The sequence below is a fragment of the Humulus lupulus genome, chromosome 2 (genome assembly GCF_963169125.1).
Source record: "Humulus lupulus chromosome 2, drHumLupu1.1, whole genome shotgun sequence".
Taxonomy (NCBI): domain Eukaryota; kingdom Viridiplantae; phylum Streptophyta; class Magnoliopsida; order Rosales; family Cannabaceae; genus Humulus; species Humulus lupulus.
The window spans coordinates 165803687-165810976 of record NC_084794.1 but is presented as its reverse complement, the minus strand read 5'-3'; the positions used below and the strand labels follow the sequence as shown (position 1 = coordinate 165810976).

Genomic DNA, 7290 nt, shown 5'->3' with positions numbered 1-7290 from the left:
GGAGAAATCGATACAAGTTCTCCACTTTCCATTTGGCATTGGAACCAGCACGGGGTTAGCAACCCAGATTAGGTATTTTGCCTCCCTGATAAACTCGCATTTAAGTAGGCAAGCTACTTCTTCTTCTATCGTGTTAGATCGTATTGTCCCCAAAAGCCTCCATTTTTTGGACTTTATAGGCACACTCTTGTCCAAGTTTAAATTATGCATTATTATACTCAGACTGATTCCCACCATATTCTTCTGCGACCAGGAGAAAACATCCAGTTTCTTTCGTAGAAACTCGACCAACTCCTTCCTTTTGACTTCAAGATTTTTCCCAATTTTTACAACTCTTTAAGGTTCTTTTGGGTCGACGTTTATTTCCTCGAGCTCTTCTATTGCTTTAAGCTCAGACCTATCTTTGCCTACCCATGGATTAATGTCGTCCTATTGGGCGACCTTGCCATCTTCTTCTCAAGTTTCTTCCGTCCCCCGGGTAACTTCAATTACCTGGGACTCCTCACCTCCCTCACTTATGACCATAGCCTAGTGCCCGAGTTGTAATTTTCCCCTCATAGCAATGTTATAGAATTCTCTAGTGGAAAGTTGGTCTCCTCTAAAGGTGCATATCCTCGAGGTTGAGTTGAATTTCATTGCCAGGTGTCAGATCGAAATGATGGTCTCAAATGCCATTAGTGCAGATCAGCCCAAAAACGCGTTATACACATTATATCCCAATGTCCCAACTAGTCCGATTGTCCCTATGGCCGCTGTTCCTTCACCTGAAAACCCTTATAGGGTCATTGAGGTCGCCTTCAAATTGGTTACGAACAATCCCATCTTTTATAGGGTGGACCTGAAAAGTAAATTTATGGAACTTCCATTATCCACCAGTATTCTCTGTACCCTTCGGTTAGTGAGCTACACGGTTACCACCAACAGGTTATTGTGTCGAAATTGAACGTGGCTAGAATCCTCTTTCGTGAAAATGGTTGGTTGTTTTTCCAACCACTGTTGTTTCGATAATCGCTGCTCCGGAACAAACTCCACACCGTTATGAGTTTTCAACTCATTAATATACCTCTTTTGGGCTCCGTTGCTCATGTACGCCAAATGAGGTCCTTCGACAATAGTGTTATATCTCCTCCTACTATCGGGGGAGGGTAGACCTGATTTGTATGAGCTCCAGGTTGATCTGTCAGAGCTTTTGGAACCGGTTGATGATTCTTCCCAATAGGTTGATTGGAAACTACCCGATTTCGGGCGTACTGGCTAATGGTCCAGCCGAATGAGAGTCTCAATTTCACCCTTCAGCTGTCGACAATCATCAATGTATTTACAAGTTTTTAGACCGGTTATTCCTGTGGGACTTATGGGACCCACTTTGTCTCTTTCCGACATTAACGTCGGTTGCAAAATGGGGTAGCCGAGCCAAGACCTCCTCGATCTGCCTGTTTGCCCTAGCGAGATAGCTCCTTAACTAGGCATTTTCCATCTCGACGACAGTCAAGTATCCTGGATTAGGATTTTTTGGGAGTGACACTGAACTCCCAGTGTTGTCCTGACCCACTGGTTGTTTCCCAGGACGTTGTTGAACATACAGGCCCATTTCAGTGGGAACAGCGGTACGATGGGCCTCCTGCCCACCAGGCTGTTCCATCTCATTATCATGCATCTATCGAGCGAGCACCATGATGAATGTCGACTGAAACTTGTGATGAATTAATTTCCTCTCAATGTAAGCGCCAAACTGTTGATATGATTTTTCGCCAATAGTATATTAAGAAATCAAACAGGTAAATTAGTGCTAAATTATAAATTGTAATGAAATAATAAAAACCCTCTCGAACACACACAAATTTTATGTGGTTCAGTAGTTAAAATCCACCTAGTCCACGAGTCAATAGTATTACTTTTCTCTCTTAATTTCTGCCGAGGTTTAGTAATAAAAAAAATGGTCGTCCCCCTCCCTGTCCTTTATTCCTGATATTTATAGAGGAATTTTCTTGATAGGTTTGGGTAACCGCGTGAATAAATAAGGTATATATTTAATACATATTGTTCCCATTTACATTGGGATATGATTTGATAACATAACAGAATATACTCATGCTATCTCAGATAATAAATGATTAATATACGATACAACCTGGGCATTAATGAGCGCATAAGGAGCCTCCGAATCTCTTGGGATCCTTCAGTGTGTGCTTTTTCTGGGTTTCCACGTGTTGAATATCTCTCCCAAGCTCATGTTCAGAGTCTTTCTGAACCCTAGCTCGCAGTAAGCTCAAAGAGCCCAAAGTTGGATGTAGTCATTATAAGTCTCAAACTCAATTGTCATCCTGAGAGGCGGTCTAATAATAACATGTGTATCATGTACGAACTAAACTGAGTCTCGAGCTTGCTCACATCATCGTTAACCAAATATCCTACTTAGTTATTTTTCCACATATCCATCTGCCAGCTGTACCATGAGCTGAGTAATTGAACTCGTGCTAATTTTAGGGTACAACATGGTAAAATTTAAATAACTAAAGAATCAAATTCAAATAATTATTTAGACTTAATATAGAATCTTAACCAACTAAAAGACATTTTATTTTTCTAATAAAAAATAAAGTAAGATCATTAACCTTTTAAATTCAAACAATTTAAAAATTAATGAAAAAAAAGATTAATTAGACAAAAATAGGATCTAGCTTTGGGAACCAAGATTGGTGCCCTAGAACACTAGGGTCGGCGGTACCATGGAAGACAATAGGGCTTGGCAAGACTCACGACAAGGTGGCTGGGCATGGGGCAGGGGCGTGCATGATAGGGGCTCAGGCAGGACTGACGCACACACCAGGTGGCTGCCTGAGCTCGCACGATCACGTGCAGGTTGCAGGGAGGTCTCACGCGAGGTGGCAAGGAGCATGGGGTTCAAGCGCGCATGAGGCTGGGAGCCTCAAGGCTTGCGCACGCACAGCTGATGTAGTCACGAGGCTTGGGCCTAAGGGCTCGGGTCGCTGCCTTGGTGGCTGGTGACTCGGGTCCTTTTCTTTGTGTGTAGATTTGTAAAATACATATTTCAAAAATAAATTTTACAAAACTCCTATTCCCTTTATGTCTTACATAAAATCTAGAAAATCAAATTCCTAACCCTATAGCACCATATAATTAATGATCCACCATTCGACCATACATTCAGAAAATATATCCATCCATTCAATATATATATATATCAATAAACATATAATATATATATGTAGATTGCTTTGGTACCAATTATTGATATTAAAAGTGTAAATAAGAGATATGCAGCGAAGAATGGAGTTTTGAAAAATTTATTAATACCAGTCAGAATCATACATATATAGATATATTAAATCACCTACAAATATATTAGAAATTACGTCATGAAGCCTATTAAGTGTCCACAAATCTTTTTGCATAAATCAACGATCTTCGAATCCAAATTCTGGAAGCTCACACCTTGATCTTCTAGACCAATCCTCAAATACACAAGGACGTGTGTGGGCACGTAGGATTAAAAAGGTTGATTTAGGGCTTTCTAGATGTACTCAACACATGAGATCTAGAAATGTTTGATTGAGAGAAGACGTATTGAATAGTTTTTCAGGTTTAGAAAAACTATCACTTTCTTTTTCAGAGAGAGTCTAACAGTTTATGAAAACCGATTCTTGAAATGTATTGCTTCTTTTCAGGTTTATAAAGATAATTAACTAATTTAATTAATCTTTATTTTATTACATAAAATTGATCTCTTATAACCTTATTTAATTATTTAATTTAAATCATATTTAAAAATAATAATTAAATAAACAAATTATTTAAAATTCAAAATTCAAATATGAGGGATAGATCCCTATGTGTGGTGCCACACTCACTGTACAGTGAGTGTGTTGACCACACCTTTAAGATTATCCCTAATTTTTTCATTTGATTATTTAATTAATATTTAAGACAATATATTTATCCCAAAATAAATATCAGTTAATTCAAAATTAACATTATTTAAAAATATTAGTTTTAAATAAATATCTCATTCTAAATAAGATAATAATTAATCTCTCTTTATATTAATCCAAACATGATTAATATTTATTTTAACCTATATTTTAAAAAAAATAAAAACTATATAGTTAAATAATTATTTAATTCTTAATTAATTAATTGCCCATAATTATTTTATTTTCCCTAGAAAATTAATTCATTTGCAATTAAGTCATTCTCTCTACAAATCTTTCTTTTGGCATGTAGGACAGAGGTAATTTGGGACCATAGACCTATAATACGAAGCTCCAGTAAACCAGATTATTAATCAAAATCTTTAATCCAATAATCTTATTTATTAATTCCATGATTACTCTACTATAAATATGGAATTGCGCTCTATATTTTTAAAGAATTATATTTATAAAGTTTTCTCTTGTAGTCCATTGATATAATCAATAAATGTAGTTTTGTCCTCCATTTATTGGTTCATTAATTATAGATGGTCAAGATTACCGTTCTAATTACCTCTTGATCCTTCAGTATCATTACTTCACTAGAAAATAATTAATCTATAATCATATTATAGATTTGAGCTCAATAACTATTCAATTCCTAAATTAATCCCTTAAGGGAACCAATATTCGATCCGTGAGGAAGTATGGATTCCATTATTGTAAATCATGTTCCTGGACATTCATGATATTGAATCTCCAAAACAAAAGTCATTAGCCTCATTATACAAAGAAACCTTAACAAGTGAATCAAAAGATCCAATAAACACAAACAGGAGTTCATGAGTACTCAGGATTTAGACTGATCTACAAATGATCATCTATTATGATAAGAATTGAATCTTTATGTCAAATAGCAAGTTTATAAAGATAATTTATTTCCATCGGTTCTATCACATATAATCTTTATTATATACAACACATTTACTAAGATGTCTATCGACATTAGTAATCCAAATCTAGACCACTCACATCCTGTATGCTTAGTAAACCACACTATTAACCATTCATTAAATATTCTTTACTTTAATATGTTAGTGACTATATTGTTAATTATATATGATCTTAATTATCTCGTACTAATACAAGATCATATTTTAATGAATGAATAAGGATTTTTCTTGATATTATAATATAATTAATTTAAACATTAATTATAACATTCAAATATAATAAAATTGTGCTTTTATTTAAATCAATAAAATGTCTTTACACGCTTTTAGGGCATTAATTCTAACAATGTTGAGAAAGGTGGTGATTTCCATAAAAATGTATTTACAGATTTTTAGGGCATACAAAATGTGATTTTCATACGCGAGGACCACTGTTGACACCACAATGCAGATAAACCTTTTCTATTTCAAAATTATTCCTTTTGCAAAGTTTTTGTTTGTATAAATTTTATACAGCTGTCATAACAAAAAAAAAAAGTTTACGATGTATTTTAGAGTATTCTACAATGCAATATAAATACAATAGCCCTGCTCTTTTTTTTTTTCAGTAAGTAGGGCAGAGTAATAGTCATCTTATTTATTTTCTTATAGTTATTTATTTTTTAGCCTTTTTATCTTTTTCAAACTTGGTTTAAGTAGCCTGTTGAGCACCGTCTCAAATGGATCCTTCCCCAACCTCATTTGCTTTACCTGTCTCTACCTCACCCCCTTCTCCCACCTCCTCTTCCTTCCTTACACCTGTCACTGCCCCTATTCCAAATCTAGACCTCACCTCCCCAACCAATCCCATGATTCTCCCCCTTTCAATCCCTTCTCCAAATCCCAACCAACCTTTCTCTTTTCTTTAACATCTTCTTCCACTCACTATCAAGTTAGATCAACACAATTACTCCTATTGGTGACCTTTAGTTCTCAATACTCCTCAAACCTTTGATTTAGAGGGTTTTCTTCTTGGCACTATCCCTTTCCCTTCCCAATTTCTTGAAACCCCTGGCTCTACAGTCACCCTTGGCCCTCATCTTAGCCGATTCCCCAATCTAGCTCATTCTCAGTGAATGCGCATTGATCATGCTATAATGAGTTGTCTTCTCAACTCCATTACTGAAGCCATGATGGGTCACGTCGTGAGGTGTGACACCTCAACCTGAATCTGGAAATTTTTTGAGTCCATGTTCACAACTCATTTGAAAGCTCGGTCTCTTCAGCTCTACTTGTAGAAGCAGACCCTCTAAAAGGGATTTCTCTCTCTCTCTCTATTCATGACTACATGATAAAAATGAAGGCCTTAGCTGAAAGCCTTTCTGCTGCTGGTAAATTGATTTATGATGATGAGTTACTTTTGTATATCTTAGCAGGTCTGAGCCAAGACTATGATCCCATTATGGTAAACATTACCTCCTCCCGAGACTCTGTTTCTCTCTAGGAAGTTCATTTCCTACTTCAGAGCCATGAGATGTGCCTTGATAAGTTCTACTCCTCCCCATCTATTAATTCTCCCTCTACCAATGTTGCCACTCCACATCGCCGTCCTTTCTCCTCTGGTGGTTTCTCATCTACTCTTGGTTCTTTCTCTCGTGGCTGTGGTTGTGGCCATTCTTATGGGGGTCGTGGAAATCAGAATGGCACCATGTGCTAGTTGTGTAATCGACCAGGCCATTTAGTGAACAAGTGTTACCAGTGGTTTGACATTTCTTTTAATGGCTCCACTCCACCTCTCTCTCATCGATTCCCCCACCCACACCTGCTTCACACTCCTACAACACTCAGAAAGCTTTGTTTGCCTCGCCCAATACTCTCCCTAACTTGGCTTGGTATTTGGATAGTGGTGCCTCTAATCACATCACAAATGAATGTCCCTCTCTCACTAACCAGTCTGAGTACAGAGGTAAAAATCATCTCATTATTGGGCTGGTGAGTCCCTCCCCATCACTCATGTTGGTTCCATATTGGTTCATACATTAGATAATTTGAGTTCAATTTCCCTTACCAAAATACTTGTTGTTCCTCAAAGAAAAAAAAATAATTGCTAAGCGTTCACCAGTTACTTTCTGACAATCATGCTTACATTGAGTTTTTTGCTAAATGTTGTCTTGTCAAGGATCTCACTTCGAAGAAGGTGCTTCTACAGGGGAAAATTCATGAAGGCCTCTACTGTTTCACTCTTCATTTTTCTTCTAGCTCCTCTCCAAAGGCTTCCCAAGCTTCTGTCCTTCCAGCAGCTAATTTTCTATCTTGCATATCCCCTAAGTTTAGTTTTGTCTCCAATGTTAGTCCTATAGTCAATCCTAATTTCCTATGGCACATGGGGCTTGGTCACCCTTCTCTTAATGTAATGAAAAAAGTTT

The 7290-nt window shown here is 36.8% G+C and overlaps 1 non-coding gene across 1 annotated transcript; it reads left to right on the top strand.

Annotated features, from left to right (window-relative positions):
- Positions 1-6261: 6261 nt before the first annotated feature.
- On the top strand, positions 6262-6399 carry LOC133820342 (small nucleolar RNA Z247). Its single transcript, XR_009886758.1, has one exon. It is a non-coding gene; the product is annotated as a small nucleolar RNA Z247 (small nucleolar RNA).
- Positions 6400-7290: the final 891 nt, after the last annotated feature.